The 18,121-nt window shown below is 44.3% G+C and overlaps 1 protein-coding gene and 1 long non-coding RNA gene across 2 annotated transcripts in view; both read right to left on the reverse strand.

The window, feature by feature from the left end:
* Positions 1-18,121, reverse strand: part of LOC125169830 (cationic amino acid transporter 3-like) — a 373,522-nt gene that overhangs the window by 20,965 nt on the left and 334,436 nt on the right. The gene's annotated exons all lie outside the window — the stretch shown is intronic.
* Positions 4,321-14,945, reverse strand: LOC125169852 (uncharacterized). Its single transcript, XR_007153811.1, has 3 exons — positions 14,935-14,945; positions 7,177-7,183; positions 4,321-4,512 (listed from the first exon to the last, which is right to left on the reverse strand). It is a non-coding gene; the product is annotated as an uncharacterized LOC125169852 (long non-coding RNA).

Consider the following 18,121-nt stretch of genomic DNA (forward strand, 5'->3'; position numbering starts at 1 on the left):
GGAGGGAAAGGGAGGTTTCCCTGGGTGAAGGAGGTGCCTTATTTGGAATCCTGGAAGAAGGATGGAGGTGGGAAATAGAAGACTAGTGAGGACCTGCATAGGTGAGGAGGTGGGCTGAGGGCTTAACCTTGTTAGAGATTTGTAGCAGAAAGATGTGAATTTTAAAGTAAACAAGCTTCCCAGGGTCCTGGATATGGAGGAGGTCCTATTTGGCAGGAGGAGGATGTGAGGAGCCAGGTGGAGCCCAGCATGTTGATATTTGTAGGGCAGTCCCAGATCCAGCTAAAGAGCTCACTCAGAAGTTCTGTAAACAAGGATAGAAGCACCACCACCCCCAGCTGCCTTTCCCAGAATTTCCTACTAGGTTCCTCTACCACCCCATGCATACACTCCACTTATCCTGGTTTCCCATCATTCAAGAAATAAAATTAAAAGGGAACTGGCTTCAGCTTCACCACAAGGGATTTCCCAATACAGTCATTCAGAGTTCATAGCACATTTTAACTGAATACACATTGGGCATTGTTCTGGAGAAAGTAAGGAAAAAGATATAGTCCCTGCCTACAGAGCTTTCTGCTCTAGACAGTTCATAAGATAGGCTTCCAAGACCCTGAAAACAGTCACCAGAGAAAGGTGACTCCTCCTTCCCAGAACATTAATCTTTAAATATAGGCAAGACTTCTCAGAGATGGAGAAGGTGAGACTACTTAGAGACCAAGAGCTAAATGCACAAGTGATGGACCCAAGAGGTCTTGTGCCTCAGGGAAAAGGGGCACCACTGCCTGTAGTTGATTGTGCTGAGATCCTCTAAACCTTAAATTAGGGTTCTTAATGACTGGGGTGGAAGATCAGGGAGGGGAGAGAAGGGCAGTGGCAGGCCCTTAAAGGGATAGAGTTTTACTAGCTATACTAAGACAGTACATTGAAATTGAAACAGAAAGAATTGCTTCAGATGTCAGGGAAAACCCCCAAGTGAAGAAAATCTAAAAACCACCTTGACCCTTCCCTAACACATCGCCAGTAGGCATGGACCAAGGGCACTAATTGAGCACCTCCTTTGTTCCAGGTGCCATGCTGGGTAGTAGATGAGTGGCCCAGCCAGGACTACAGGGCAAAAATTCCTAGAGGCAAAGGAGGCAGGCAGGAGTTGGAAGGATTGTTGTAATGATAGAACAGTAGGGGAGGGGCATTTGGATATTTGATTTGTGTCTGCTCCAACAATCGTAGGGTATCTTTTTGTCTTAAGCTGGGATTTACCGAGATGTACGTCTGCTCAATGAGAAAAGGGAAGGTTCAGGGGGAGGGTCTCACTTTCCTAGTCCCAAGAGCAATCTTTTCACTTCTACCTGTGCTATTCACTACCTGCTGAGTGGGAGGCTGGGAGAAATGTCAGGGCCTCCAGACCATCAGCGGTTAATGAAATAAATATCCCAGGAGCCCTCCTTCCCTCCCTCCCACAGGCCAGCAGGGGTGCTCAGCCTGGGTCTGTACCCATGCACCAGCTCCGATGCCCAAGCCCCTCTAGGAGAACTTGCTGCCATTTATCACTGCTGCCCAAGATTCTGCCACCTCCACTGGTGCCTCTCCTGCAGTGCCCAGGCCAGACCTACACAGGGGACACAATGGCTCTGAACTCATGGCCCAGGCTGCACCCTTGTTTCTGCTGCCATCATCCCTGCAGCCTTGGCCTTGTAGCCCTGACCTTGATGGTCACCACGTCCTGGGTCGCATCTATCTGGGAGAAGAAGACAAAGAGAAAGGGGCCCTTCATGTGTGCCCTGCCTGCAAAGGAATTCCAGATAGCTACAACCTCCAGAGGCAGGAGGCCATCCACAGTGGAAGCCAAGGCTGGCGGGGTCCCCTCAGCTGCTATGGAGATGCCCACTGTGGTGCCCCCGAGCCAAGCGAGTGTCTCCAGCTAAGCAGAGCCAGTGGGGAGTGGGAGACTCAGGTGAGGGCAGCAGAGACACCATACATATTTGTAGGGTGGCAGGTGATAACGAACACTTCAGGAAAGCACATCTGGGAGAAGGACCCCTGTGATGTGTGTGGCAAGGCTTCAGAGGTGTCTCCCACTGGAGCGGGAGTCTAGACAAACTGTGGGACTCAGAATAAGAACCTCACCTGCACCCAGTGTGACAGCAGCACTGCGAGTGCATGGACCGCGGGAGTTACCATGTGTGCACATGGACAGGACAGCGCAGTGCACAAGCCCGGCAACTGCTCCCACTGTGGGAGAGCGTCTCCCTTAGGATCACCTCAACAGTCATGTCACACAAGTTCCCTCCACAGACGGCCCTTCAAATGTGACCCATGTGAGGTAGCTTTTGATCTGAGGGATCCACTGCAGATGCACACAGTGCAACATGAGGAGACTGTGCCATTTATGTGTCTGGCAAGGTGCTGAGTGAGGTTTATATTTCAGACCACAGAAAGGGGCATTGCTAGGACCCTCACCATGTCTGTGAACCCTGTACAGAGGTACCTGTGAGGTCTAGGCACCAGAGGCAGTTACAGCGGACTTGGCAGTGGCAAAACTGCCCTCCCCCCAACTCCATGCCCCAGCTGTGGGCACCCCCTCTGGCCTACAGAGTGCCCATGAACTCTCAGCCACTTCTCTCCCAGCCCTATGAGCTCCACCTTGATGGCAGGGAGAGTGGAAAGTGGAGGAAGCTCTCTCAGTAACCTTTCCTCCTCCCCTCTCTCTTCCCACCACTTCCTCTCTCTTCCCCCACCAACCAAGGAGCCTCCAGAAAGGAGGAAGAGATCTTCCTTAGGGTAATTTGCTAGATTTTCACAATTTGTTTCTCCTGCTCTTCTCTCCTCCCTATCAGGCCTGACCCTACACACACCTGTTGCCCTGGTTGTTTTGAAGTCCCCAGGACAGTGGGCAGGGATGGCCATTGACCTCACCCCCTCTCTCCCCTGTACCCTCCCCCTGCCCTGCCCTTCAGGGATGGGTGAATTTCTCCTTGATGGTCCTTCCTTTCCCCCTTCTGTCCCCAATACTATCTGCTGCCTCTCCCTACGGAGTTGATGCTTTCTTTTTTCAGGGGGAGGGAGGAGGGGGGAGGGGGAGGAGGAGGAGGAGGAGGAGGAGGAAAGATTCTGTCCCAGAGACCAGAAAACATGAGACTGGAGAAGGGGCCGAAGCAGGAAAGGCAACTGTAGTAAGTTCATAAGGTGGGTTGTTTGGAGTCGGCCCTAAACCTCCTTCACTTAAAATCTGTCACAAGCCAAGGGGAGCACAAGATGGAGCCACTAGGGTAAGAGACAAGACAAGAGATGGAATTTCAGGGTGCAGGGTAAACGAAAGGACCCAGGGACTACAGGTGCTTCCTGGAAGTGGGGGGAAGCAGCCACCATGTCCCCATCCCTTTTCCACCCCAGCTCCAGCCCTGGCCTTTTCTCTCATCTGCCTCCCCTAGGACAGAAGCTGTGGCTGTGCCATGTCATTGTGTTCCTGTGTCCACTGTATGTTCCCCACCCATCTCTCCCTCCTTTTGTGCAGACACATTACAATAAATTTAAAATTAAAAAAAAAAAAAGGAAATGCAAAGAATTGGCCCAGTGCTGGGGGAGGACTGTAGAGGATGCAGAGTTGGGGCCATAAGTCTCTCCTGGAAGAGGGGACACAATCTGAGGACCTGGAAGGTAGAGCCCACCCAGCTGATTTCACATGAAGTATCTGAACCTTGAGGGGTGGGGTGGGAGGAGGGAAGAGGTGAGGAGGCAGGGGTGTGAGCCAGAGACAGGGGAAGAGGCTGGGAGAGACAGAGATAAGAGAAGCAAGGAAGAAAGATGAAATGGAAGGCAAGAGAAGGAACAGGGATGGGAGTCTGAGGGAGGAAAGCCAGGATGTAGACAGTAAGAAGTAAAAGCTGATGGCAGATTCAGTCCTGGAGTATCTCAGACCAAAAATATTTGGAGTCAGAGAGACGACAGATAGACAGATCTGACTGAAAAAAAATGAAGGTGAAGGAGGCAAAGTAGGAAGAAGACAGGGTGGCAAGGAGGATGAGGGAGGGAGCAAGACAAAGAAAAAGAGGCAGGTGTGGAGCAGGAGGAGGGAGCCAGGCAGGGAGGGGACACATATTTACTTTATGATCCTCTTCCATCTCACCTGATCCCTCCTGAGCCCAGTTCCCTCTCAAGTGCTGCTGGTGGTGGATGTCCCACACTCTGTGATCCACCACCTGGGGATCCCAGAGAGCCCTACATGGATATGAAAACTGCTTTCCTCTATCTTCTCCCCCAAAATGCTTTCATCAAAAGGCTCCTAAAGCTCAGACCACTTTCAGGGTTAATGCAGCCTGTCACAACCAGTGCAAGGGACAGTGGGGGCCCAGGAGAAAGAAACAGAGGCAGAAGGCAAGCAAGGCTGACAAGTTCTGGAGAAAGTGTTGGGGACAGACTGGTTAGGGATCACATGGAGAAGAGCGACGAGAGGGTAAGAACGAGGACTATGTCTGCATTGAGAGCTAAATAATCACCATGCAAATTCAGTAAAACCTTGGATTGTGAGTAATTTATTCTGAGAGTGTTCTGCAAGAGGAGCAAACATTTCTAATAAATTTTAACTGATAAAAGAGCACTGTCTTGCAATGAGTATTATGTGACACCAAATGTCACATGATCACAACTGAGCCAAGGTTCTCCTCTCTCTCTCTCTCTCTCTCTCTCTCTCTCTCTCTCTCTCTCTCTCTCTCTCTTTCTCACTGTGGGATTGTGGGTGATATCTCCCATGCTCAGATGCTCAGTATCAAGTGTTTGGCAGAAATGAGTGATTTTTCAGAACTTTGAAAGTGCCCACAACTGGCAGTAGTGTATTTTTTTTTGTCACTTCAAAGCACCTATGGACAGTCTTTTGCTTTTCCATACAAGAGTAAGGTTCAGAATGCTTTGCTTCATTCTAGATAATTGGATAGGTTCCTTGTTAAAGTTATACAAAAAGAAAAAGATTCCATTGAGCAAATCAATAGCAGTGATTCTGTTAGTGATAGTGAAAGTTGTCCTACACAATAAACCTCCTCTCTCCTGTCTCCCTCATACCAGCCATGAAGGTTTTCAAAGATTAGTGCAGGTTAATTTATTTTTCTTTATATTTTGTGTTTTCTTTATCATTTTGTATTATATTACAGTATTGTAATCATTTTATATGAATATTTTTGGGTTGTGCAACAAATAATCTAAGTTTCCATTATTTCTAGTGAGAAAATTCACTTTCATATACAAGTGCTTTGTATTACAAGCATGCTTCCAGAATGAATTATGCTCACAAACCTAGGTTTTACTGTATAAGCAAAATAACATACTACTGATTGCCCATTAATTTGGGGTCAACAATGTAGACACCATCTGAGCAGTCATGATCAATGCGTTCAAGCAGCTCTTCACTAAAGAGCCCCCACAAATATGCATATGCAACCCACAAAAGGAGAAACTGAGGCAGAGAATACAGACCTTGAGGCCAGTGTACATGCTTGAATCTAGGCTTTAAGCAACAAGAAATGAAGCAACGAGCCAAGTGTGTGAAGACCCAAGACAGCCTGGAAAGCTGGACTCTGCCTTTTCCCCCAGTCTTTCCTGGGGCTCTGCAAAGACTAGCTCCCCACCTCCTCTCAGGGCCAGGGAAGACCCTAAGAACATTAACTCAAGCAATCTAATGGGGAATTACTCTCTCCCCTGCTTCCTTTCCAGCCACATTTGAAGGTTCCAGAGGCCAGATGTCTGGTTATAGCCAGAGCCCTAAGCGTCTTCTTAGCAGCAGGAAGGAGGGTGGAGAGGGAGCCTTCAAGAAAAGTCCTGTAGAGAAGACCAGGGAGCAAAAACCACCAAGTCCATCTCATCCCATGGACACTTAGAAGTTTAATAAAATTCAGTACTGGCTGTCAGTACTCCTGGAACCATTAGTACATGGTTTTAACAGACAGAAAAATTAAACCTGTGCTCCAGCAGCCACAAGGAATGTCTCCTTCTGTCATATGCTCTAAGCATCTCCTTCACAATGAGATGTCACAGCCATTTTGGAGGATGACACATCTTCCACTATGTCTTCCCACATTCACCTTGATTTTAACTGGAAATACAACGTTATAGCTAGGTCCTTGCCTTATTCTCCAGCCTCAGAGAAACCTAGGCGGTTTTAAAAATTCAGATCCACCCTAAAGGACAAAAATGTGGTGCAAATGCTCATAGATGTACTGCAGGTTGTACAGGTGACCCCCAAAGAGGAATGCCAAAAATCCCCCAGGCACCTGCAGCAGCAGTTGTAAGCCCTACTGTGAAGAAGATGTCATGGGGTAGATTAAATTCATTGTACTTAAATAAAAGACAGAGACAGGAGAGGTAGCTGACCTAATGGAAGTTCTTTGCATAAGAGCACAGGGTGTGCAGAAGAGAAAGCCTTGGAACTTTGCCTCTGCATCCTGGCCAGAACTGTACAGTGGATCCTTCAAACCTCAGACATGCAAATGTGGGACAACCAGTCCAGAGATGGGATGAGGTAGGTCTTTAAACACAGGAAGAGGAACAGAAAACATATGTGTCACTCTTTTATCCTCTCATTAACCTGTGACCATCTTGTACATAGGAAGCTCTCAATAAAGTCATTGGCTCTTATTATCGAAGTCTCCCAAAGTAAACACATAAATCAGTGAAACTCAATCCCTTTCAACATTATTTCTCACCAACCCCCCGCTCTCTCACCCCCAGAACCTCAGTATCTGTCCCTAGGACAATTTTCCCTGCCAAGCCTTCCAAGCATCCCAGTGATCATTAGATCCCAGCTCAAATCCAAGTCATTCCAACCCCTCTTTCTCCATCACTTACCTGGTATCCCTGTATCCTTCTCTCCCCTCTTGCCGACCCAAAGCAACTTGCCCCCCTAAGTGTCTCCCCCAAAACAGGCAGTCACTAATGAGCACTGAGCACTGGAAGGGAAGGACCAAGGGCAGCCTGGTGGGTGGGAGGGGACTCCAAAACTAGCATATAAGGAGTCCTGTCAGCATCTGTCAATTATACCATCTCTCTCCATCATCCCTGTGGCTTGCCTCCTGGTTCCTGCCAGTCCATCTACCTGCTGAGGCTGAGGGACCAAGCACAGGTGCAAATTGGCAGAAGCCTAGGCTCATAATGCCTTGTCTTCTCCGGACCTATTTCCTCAAGGAATTTCACTCTCTCTCTTCAATATCTTGATCTCAGCACATGTATTTACTACACTTCAACAAACTATAGTTAAAACTTCAGGCAATGGCAAAGAGTGTGAAATCTCAGGAAGACTTTCCCAGCCTTAAAGAGATCCTGAGTGCCTCCAGAGCAGATGGGGGAAAGCTGCTCTTGAACAACCAATGATTCCTCTTTGTGATGTGTGCAATTTCCACCAGGGGGCATGCAGAAGCTTCTAGCAGCGACCTGAGAAGCATACTGTGGCCACAAGAGGGCGGCAGAGAACGGCTTTCCCTGCAGAGCCAGCCCAGGGTCCTGGGTGCTGAGTGAGATAGGGCTGGGCTGTCCAGGCTGGGGGAATCTTTGACTCCAGCAAGAACCCATGAGTTTCCAAATTCAGGAAACCCATCCTGCAGCCCTTTTCACTGCCATCCCTTATTCCCTTTAGCCCCTGAAATACCATCAAACACTCCAGCCCCCTTCTCTTTTCTGGTCGCCAGTACTGGGGCTGTTGGAACAGAAGGCCTTATGGCTTTTCCTTTAAGGTTGTACAGCAGGTGCTATCCCAGCTCACAGAGGTGATGCTTCACAGGGTTTCAGCTGATATCTAGAGCTGGATGTGGAAATGTGGAGCCCACATTTTCTTGATTCCCAGTCTAGGGGTCTTCCCATTGGTGCTGACTGCAGCTCCTGACAGAAAAGCATACTTCATAGGCCCCAGGGGGAAGCCAGTTCACAGCACTTGGTTTAAAAAATGCATAAAGTGCCTCAGTCAGTTAAGGATCCAACTCTTGATTTCAGCTCATCATTCCAGTCATGATCTCAAGGTTTGTGAGATCAAGCCCAGAGCTGGGCTTTGCATTGACAGAGCAGAGCCTGCTTGGAGTTCTCTCTCCCTCCCTCTCTGTCCTTTCCTCTCTCTCTCTGTCTCTGTCTCTCTCTCTCTCTCTCTCTCTCTCTCACTCACTTTCAAAAATAAATAAATGAACTTTAAAAGAAATTATGTCAGAACTACATCTTTCCCCATGTGATATATGTTTACATACATGACTGGTGCACACAGGACTGTTAACCACAGAGCACAGACATGTACACCACAAACACCGTGTTGTGCATGCCCTCACCCTCAGCACACACACCCCTCTGCCCCTCAGAGTCCCACAGCCCCGGCCCCTCTCTTTGCTGTAAGAGGAACTTCTCTTCATTCATCATTTGCTCTTTGTCCTGTATTTCCAGAGCTTCTCAAAGCTGCAGCATGGAAACACTTTCCAGTTCTAATCTCATCCCTGTTTGGCATGGCAGAGCTTGGAGTCACAGGGGAAACAGAGGGAAAATCAGGGTTTCTGAACTCGCTTCTCTGAATCTTCCCTGTTGATCATGGCCCTCCTGCCCAGGAAAGGCCTGTCCCATCTGTCATCCACCAGATTTAGCCCACATCCTCTCAGTGTCCCTATACTCTGGACCCATTTCCCTATCCAGAAGAAACTACTTCCATGCTTGGGGATGGGGGTTCGAGTTCAGTTTCACAAACACAGCCTTGGCTTATGGGGCACAAAGTGCAACAAGGGGATTTGGGTCAGACTCAGTAACAATTTCCCAGCACAAGGGATCTGAAGCCTCAGCTTGTGTGAAATTTGGTAAGAATGCATACATGGCCTTCCCAGAGGCCTTCAAGAGACAAGGACTTGTTTTGGACATGTCTGGGTAGTACTGACTAGAGAGAAGTTTATAGTGTGATTCTGGCCACCCCAGCCTCAGAAGGTAGCACATAAAGACTTCTAAAGCTCTAAGGCAGAATTGGTGGAGCCCAGAGTTAGGAACTACAGCCTGGTTACATAATTTCTAAATACTCGTAGGTGTGTGGAGAGAGTAAGCCTGAACCCTCCACCCTAGGGGCACCCTCCCACCCTTGCTCCACCTCTCTATGGCCCTCCCTGGTCAGAGTAGGGTCTCTGGGCTCTTCCAGTTCAAACCCTGAGTGAAGGCCTGAGAACCCAGTCTCTACCCAGCCTCAGACCCAGGACCCTGATGCCATCCCCCTGTGTGGCAGGGCAGAAACACCCACTGCTCAGGCTACCCAGCCCCCACATGCCAAGCACAAACACCCCTTCCTCTTCTGGCCTCCCCGCCGCAACCCCATACCACAGCCTGAAACTTGATGCAAATTTACACAAATCAAATCAGAGACATCTTCACCTTTAGGTGAAGTCTTCAGGCTGCCCTGGAAAAGCACACACACATACACATGCACACATGCACCTTCACACATGCAGATACACACACACAGATGCTCACACTCATACACACAGACACATGCTTAAAATACACACATATGTCACAAATATTCTCACATGTATGCAACACAAAGACACATACTAACTCATATATTTACACACAGGCATACACACCCAAACTTACACACTCCTATGCACTCATCAAACATACTTGTGCAAATATACACTCTACACTATTCCTGTCTTCTAAGGATCCAGTGCTCAGTCCTAGAGAGGATCTCTCTCTATGTGTCCATTTTCATCCTGCTCCCTCGCTGTATCAGGCTGAGAATCTGCTTCAGAAAACAAGCAGCACTGTCTACTCCAGTGAAGTTCTTCCTCTCCTTTCACTTGAATCTTTCTTGCTAATGTAAGTCATCATCCTATCCCCAGGAAACTGTGGGGCTCTCTCCTAACCTTCCCTTCCTCCACTTCTTCAGGGTCTCCATGGTATGTCCCAAATATCTAGTTTCCAGATTCCAGGATTCTGAAGAGGCTTCTAGAGTCTGAGATCAACCCAAGGGCTGCAGAGTGTGAGGATCTGCATGGACTTCAAGGGGAAGGCAGTGGTTCCTGTGATGAGAATAGGCAAAGAACACATTGGAGCTCAATACACACAGCAGGTGTATAATAAGTGTGAAATGGCCCACTGAGAAGCTGGGCTTAGCGAGGTGAGGGAGGGTAGAGGGGAAGGAATGAGGCTGGACTTATCTGAAGTGTCTGCTCCCCATTCTTTTCCCTTCCCCTCTGGGTCACATGGAGAGAATATGCTCTAAGACAGGCCCTGAGCCTGGAGTCCTCCCCAGTCTGAAGGGGGTGTCCTCCCCTCCATCCACCTCCACTGAGCCCTGCTCAGGACACCGAAACACCCACCCAAAGAGCCCAGCCACTGTACCTCTACCCCACCAGCCACACATATCCTGTCTTCAGCCAGGGGTCCCAAATCTCTGACCCCTCACCTTGCATGCAAGGCTGACTGCCTCCCTTCTGGCAGAATCTTAGGTGACCTCATGAAGCAGCCTGGGCCCCTCCAGTCAATCTACTAGTCTTTAAGCTTTAGGCAGCAGCCACCCTTAGCCTACATGATCGATTAACCTTTCCTTGTATAACTATATGCATCCTTGTATAACTATATGCATCCTTTCCTAGAAAAGAACAGAGCCCTTCTGCACATCATGAAACAGAAATGATGCACAGCACCCATGCACAAAGGAGCCAGACCCCTGTGGGCAACCTCAACGCACCAAGATAACACCTATAGCTGGTACCATCGAGTCTGCACATAATCAAGAAATATTAGGGACCACTGTACTCCCTTTACTGATTAAAGGACATACGCTCCTTAAAAAATCTTCAGGCCAGGCAGAAATCTCAGAGTTGTCTACCTTCTGCCCAGGTGGATGCACTCCTGAATAAAGCACGTATTCCTTTCCAATTAAAACTACTCACTTGTGGGGAACCTGGGTGGCTCAGTTATTTAAGCATCTGACTCTTGATTTCAGCTCAGGTCATTATCTCATGGTTTGTGATATTGAGCCCTGAGTAGGTCTGTGGGCTGACAGTGCAGAACCTGCTTAGGATTCTTTATCTCCCTCTCTCTCTCTCTGTCCTCCTCCACTTGCATACTCTTTCTCCCTCTCTCTCAAAATAAATATATAAACATTAGGAAAAAAAAGTCTCTCTTAAGTATGGGTTTTTAGAGCAACAGGCAACTGAACTTGGGTTTCAGTAACAAATTTTGGTGAGCCAACCAGGAACAAATGCCCCTGTGGTGTTCAGTTTTCCGGGAACCCCAAGGTGGAGTTGTTGGCTTCTTCCAAGCCAGGGCCTCATCTTTAGTATATTGGGCTAATATTTTGGAAGACCACATGAGTTTAGGTGCTCTGGGCTAGTTGGTGTCTGGGAGGGAATCTAAGGGATCTGTCCCTGCAGCTTCCCAGACTATTTTTTGTCTTGGAGAAACTTTCTGCTGATTCCAGACCTATGCTAGCTGCCAATTATTATTTTTGTTTGGAGTAGAAAGGAAAGGAGCATTTGGGGAAGATGAGCAGTTCTGGACCAGATATGTCTCAACAGTGCACACTAATGCAAGGTTTTCATTCATGAAGCACTGTGTCTTCTCGTTTTCTTATCCATGTGTTTCCCACTAGAAAGGCCCAATTTGGGGAGAAATTGATAGGGAATTGCATAAGCGTCAATTTACTTGGAATTTGGAGCAACTCCGTTTTGGTGTGTGCGGAGAGGTTGTGTTGTGTTAAATTTGTGTATAAGGGGAAGTTCCATCTCTATCCCAACATGTAGACAACTGGGCCAAAATTGGAATAAGTGGAAGGAATATTGCCAGTAACCTATGACTAAGAAAAAGATGATTTCCATTGTGACACCACCTTGCCATGTATGTTAAGCTCAAATGAAAGATGGCCATGAAATAGCTCTCTTGGATCTCTTCCTTCCATTGGGTGGCCACCCATAGGGGGTTTTGATTTGGCTCCCTCAGCTTGTCTAAGGAGCCCTGTGGTTCAGTCAGTGGAATTCTGCCTTTGGGGCAAAAGCCAGAAACTAGGAAGCCATTTCATTCATTCAGTCAAGTCCCAACTTTTGGGGAAAAGGAATGCCAACAGAGGCATTCTGCACTTCATGTAGTCATCGTTTTGTTTCTTCTGTGTTCTTTTTGAACTTTTGTCCAGGAAGATGAGAATACTCCTTTTATTCACAAATTAGGACATATTTTGAATAAATAGTGTAGAGGACTTGGGGCACCTGGGTGGCTCAGTCAGTCAAGCCTCCAGCTCTTGAATTTGCCTCAGGTCATGATCTCATGGTCATGAGATTGATCCCCACATCACCTCTGCACTGAGTGTGGATCCTGCTTGAGATTCTCTCTCCCTCTCTTTCTGCTCCTCCCCCTGCCTCTCAAAATAAACAGGTAAACATTTTGAAAAAATAGTGCTTTGGAGTTAAAAGCACTCAGACAAAAACCTTGTTTTGCAGGAGGGAGAGACAGGAGACCAAAAGAATAAAGGAATTTTAGATTTGCATCTCCCTCTGGCCTTTCAGGATGCATCCTTGGTCCTCTGCTTCCTCATTCCCCCCTTCCTCCCCTTCCTTCTCCCCCTCCTCCTCCTCTTCCTCCTCCTATTTTGGCACCACCGTTGGCCTGTTGTACATAAATGACTCCATCCTAGCTGCCTGGGATCCAATAGCGTTCTTCCTATCTTCACTATCACAGAGAAAAAAGCACCCCAACATGTTGAGCCCCTTCCTTATAAGACTTAAACTAATTCCCTCCCAAATCAACATAAAGAAGTCTACAGAATCTCCTGGACTTAAACCACCAATCCAGATTTCCCCATAGGTACCCCCAGGTAAAAATTGACAATGGGGAACAAATTAATTGACTTTCGGTGGCGACACGTGCAACACATTCTGTATTAAAGCTGATTTAAGTTTATTGGATTAATTAAAATAGACACATCTTTAGAGTTATCAGCATTAAATATAAAACTTTTATTCTACTGAGGTTTAATAAAGGCCAAATGAGCTCCTGTTATTTCTGTTGCACTTTGCCAGCTGAAAGGTGACTTAAAATGATGGTTAATTGTGTCTGTCTCATAGTTTTCATGGGTAATTGGTAAGAAGAACTAGGCTGATTAAATAAAAAGGTTTATAGCTTGGGGCGCCTACGTGGCTCAGTCAGTTAAGCATCTGATTCCTGATTTTGGCTCAGGTCATGATCCTACAGTTTGTGCGATCCAGTCCTGCATCTGGCTCTGCACTGATAATGCGGAGCCTACTTGGGATTCTCTCTCTCCTTCACTCTTTTCCCCTCCCCTGCTCGTGCGTTTTCTCTCTCTCCCTCTCTTTCTCAATAAACAAATGAGCAAACAAAGAAACTTTAAAAAAGGGCTTATAGTTTTCAAAATCTTTGGTAAACTGAAACTTTATAGTTGTGCTAAATTAAATGATAAATTGGGTTGAATCCATTGGACATTTAAGTCTTTTCCAGAAAGGATAGAACACTACAAGATTGGTTACTGAACATGGTTTGCCTGCTTTGGCTTCTTATTGCGGAGAAACTGAAGCTACTTGGGTCTGTTGGTAAACGTGCTTTGTGCTTTACTAAAAGATTATACTATGGAGAAGCACATGTTTCTAGAAATTATGAAATGTGTTCATAAATTTCCAGCCTAAAGAATTCTTGTGAAACAGACAGTTCACAATTGGCTACTGCTTAATATTCTCTGGAGATTAAGGTTTCTAAGTGTTAAAATTCTGCTAAATGTCATCAAGACTGATATAAATGATAAGGAAATCAGTTCAGTATGTAGGAAATTTGACGTGTAAGGAAAGTATAAGAAATGAGAATACATGTTTGTTGAGGTAAAACAAAGTAATCTTGTCTTAAAATGAGACTGTTATGTAGAAACAAAAAGCTTAGGGCAAAATCTGAATGAGAAAAAAAATTTTAGAAGGTTTGTGAAGGAAAGGCTTTGGAAAAGAATTTTATGTGTGGTCAGGACTGACTCAGACTGGAAGAAAAAAAAGTTACAGAGAGGGAGTGAAATGTATTTTGAAATTACACTGGTATAAAATTGAAATCTGCTTTACTCTGTTAAAAGATAAAGTTTTCAGTTTGTTCTCCATATTTATGAGTCTCTTCTGTTTTGTCACCCTCCCTGTCTACTCCTGAAATTATTGTTGCACTATATGCTAATTTGGATGTAAATTTTTATAAATAAATAAATAAATAAATAAATAAATAAAAGACAAAGTTTTCTTGGATTGTTGGTCTGCTTTTGCTAAAGAATTGTAAACATTTTTTTCATGTGTTGGTTGGCCATCTGGAGGTCTTCTCTGGAGAAGTGTCTATTCATGTATTTTGCCTATTTCTTCACTGGATTATTTGTTTTTTGGGTGTTGAGTTTGATAAGTTCTTTATAGATTTTGGATACTAAACCTTTATCTGATATGTCATTTGCAAATATCTTCCCCCATTCTGTCGGTTGTCTTTTAGTTTTGCTGATTGTTTCCTTCACTGTGCAGAAGCTTTTTATGCTAAGTGAAATTAGTCAGTCAGAGAAAGACAAAAATCATATGACTTCACTCATATGAGGACTTTAAGAGACAAAACAGATGAACATAAGGGAAGGGAAACAAAAATAATATAAAAATAGGCAGGGGGCAAACCAGAAGAGACTCATAAATATGGAGAACAAACTGAGGGTTACTGGAGGTGTTGTAAGAGACAGGATAGGCTAAATGGGTAAGGGGCACTAAGAAATCTACTCCTGAAATCATTATTGCACTATATGCTAACTAATTTGGATGTAAATTTTTAAAAAGAAAAAAAAAAGAATTGTAAACAAAGTTGTTGTTTTTTCTTTTCTTTGTTTTCTCAGAAACCAAGCTTTCTATGTTTTGTTTTATTGGATCTTTTATTACTTAAGAGATCTAAGTCTTTTCAGTACTAAAGGAGCTAAGATTTGCTAACAACTATAGACATCTGTAGACTCTCTTACTGCCAGTTTGGTTAAATACATAATTAAATACTAAGTTTTGTAATGATTTGTAATCCTATTTAGATATGTGCTTTGAACTTTCTGAGGTTTTGAACAAACTTCCCAAGATTTGCATTCTAAATGAAACCTTTTCCACTAATTAGGCTTGTTCATTTTTTATGTTAAATTATATGGGAAGCATCATACAACAAAATGATGATAAACCTTCTTAGGTTGTACCCTATGGGCATATGCTAGAACTGCTCTAGAAAATATATCGAATTTCTGAAGTTATAATATGACCTGGTATAGAGTCATCACTTGACATTCAAGTAATTAAAATGTTGTATGTCACAGAAATGACAAGATTTTCTTGTCAACTGTATTGTTAGTGAATTTTCAGCAGATCTTGAATCATGTCTATTTTTGAATCTTGTCACTTATTGTTTTGAGCTCTTGAAAAATGTGTTTCACTGTCAATGAGATTATTGAAAAGAACTTTTGACAAATACAAGATTTTGATATCTTTAAAATCATGAAACTAAAGTGGTTAATACTTTCTGGTACTAATGGAAAAGCTGCATTCAAACAGAACAAGTATTAGTAATGTGGGATTGAATGAAATGAGGAATATGGTTATAATTTTTAGGACTCTCCTTTGAAACATTGCTGATTCTCTAATGTTGGCTTTTCCAGATTTAAGGAAACTTTCTCTTAAGGTATCTATGACTTACAGAAACATGACAAAATATTCTTGTGAACAAATTGAAACGTTTAAATTTCTCTCTAACTGAACCCTCCAGAGTTCAGAAACTGTGAGTAGTCTTTCTTTCATGGCAATTGCAGTTGTTTACATAACTTTAATAAGAGTGTACTCTCCTTGTAACAAGACACCACTGGAAAAATTGGTTACTTTACCAAGGCTTTGATTAGAATGTCATGTTTGAGAGAGACATGCACAGACTCAGATATGACCAGACAGCTTAAAGGAACTAAGGTTGACTTTATGGAGCCAATAAAGCCCCTTGGAAATGTTGGCTAGATACCTTGCTTATGGAGCTCCAGGCAGCCTTACCAGGTGAGGAAAGAATGTCACTTCCTGGAAGATGCAGGAAACTTCTGTATATTTGAGGGACCTCAAGAAGAGGAATTCATCCAAAACTACAGGTATTGTAGGCAAGTCCGATGGTAGGTATGTGTCTTGGCTTCTGTCCTTGAGAGGCTATTGAAAGTTCAATCTAGAGATCCCTTATGAAAAGTTCAAGCAAAGCACGTTTGAAAGAATCTATAAGGTCAATCACTATTCTTGCTGAGCTTATGTAACTTATTAGGCCAATTTTGTTAAAATTGGGTTGTTTTTCAAGAGAATTAGTCTTTATTTGGCTATCTTTCAAAATGAGGATGATTTACATCAAGACAGAATGGTATTGGCACAAAAACAGACACATAGACCAATGGAATAGAATAGAAACCCCAGAACTAGACCCACAAAGTATGGCCAACGAATCTTTGACAAAGCAGGAAAGAACATCCAATGGAAAAAAGACAGTCTCTTTAACAAATGGTGCTGGGAGAACTGGACAGCAACATGCAGAAGAATGAAACTAGACCACTTTCTTACATCATTCACAAAAATAAACTCAAAATGGATAAAGGACCTGAATGTGAGACAGGAAACCATCAAAACCCTAGAAGAGAAAGCAGGAAAAGACCTCTCTGACCTCAGCTGCAGCAATTTCTTACTTGATACATCCCCAAAGGTGAGGGAATTAAAAGCAAAAATGAACTATTGGGACCTCATGAAGATAAAAAGCTTCTGCACAGCAAAGGAAACAATCAACAAAACTAAAAGACAACCAACGGAATGGGAAAAGATATTTGCAAATGACATATCGGACAAAGGGGTAGTATCCAAAATCTATAAAGAGCTCACCAAATTTAAATTTAAAAAATATGATTATAATATTAAAAACAAAACACACACACAAATCAAATAAATGATGATAGATGCTAGGTGTGTTTTGGTCTGGGTGTTGAAATGGGCTTCCTTCACATAAGTGGATTCATGAAATATTTTCCTTTTGTGGCCAGCTTATTTCACTTAGCATAATATATTGAAGGTTCATTAATTGTAATATGTGTCATAATGTCCTTCCTCTGTAAGGCTGAATAATATTCCATTGTGTATATATCCCACACCTTGGTTATGCATCCATCCACTGATAGGCATGTGGGTTATTTCACCTTTTGGCAGTTTTGGGTAATGCTATTATTAACATGGGTTTGAAAATATCTTTTTGAGTCCCTGCCTTCAATTCTTTGGGCTGTATACCTAGAAGTGGGATTGCTGGATCATATGGTAATTGTGTAGGTAATTTTTTGAGAAATCATCATACTGCCAGCAGTGCAAAAGTGTCCCACTTTCTCTACTTCCTCGCCAACACTTGTTATCCTCTGACTTTTTTTAAATAGCGGTCACCTTAACGGGTGTGAAGTGATACTAAGAGGTTATTTTGAAGAATAAAAAGGAGGCCTGTGGGCCAGGACAGAGTGAGTGAGGGGGTAGCAGTAGGGGATGAGGCCATAGAGAAAGCAGGAAGCCTGATCCTTCAGGTAGGGTCTGAGAGTTACTGTGAGGACTTTGGCCGTTTGACTCTGGGTGAGATGGAAACCCTAGAAAAAGTGATAGATTCATAGGATGCCCACTGATTTTCTTGTTCTGTGAACTAAGTACTGTGTTCTCAGACTAAGGAAAGGCCTCCTCCAGAGTTTGAAAACAAGGTGTGGAGACAAGTTTTGCAGAGTTCTTAATAGATGTCTTGGGCTTCTGACAACACCATGAGGGCTGAATAAGCTGTGTTCTTGCCTCTGCCTCTCTCTACATGCCAAATCAGAGATACCATATAGCTACCTATGGAAGAGTAATATGACAGACTGTTTTCACTGAAGCTGTTCACTTTCTAGAGTATCTCTAGGCAGGAGTCCATCACTTAAATATCAAACAAAAGTCATTTTAGTGTCATTCACTCTTTTAGTTTTTTTTTTTTTTCCCACCGTACTGTAGATAATCAAGAGCTGACATGCACATAAAGGGAGTTTGTTTTCTAGATCCAGGTGAAATTAAGGACTGCAAAGACAGGGGTAGGTGGACTCTCAGAAAGGGGACAGGAACCATGTGCATCA

The sequence above is a fragment of the Prionailurus viverrinus genome, chromosome B4 (genome assembly GCF_022837055.1).
Source record: "Prionailurus viverrinus isolate Anna chromosome B4, UM_Priviv_1.0, whole genome shotgun sequence".
NCBI lineage: Eukaryota > Metazoa > Chordata > Mammalia > Carnivora > Felidae > Prionailurus > Prionailurus viverrinus.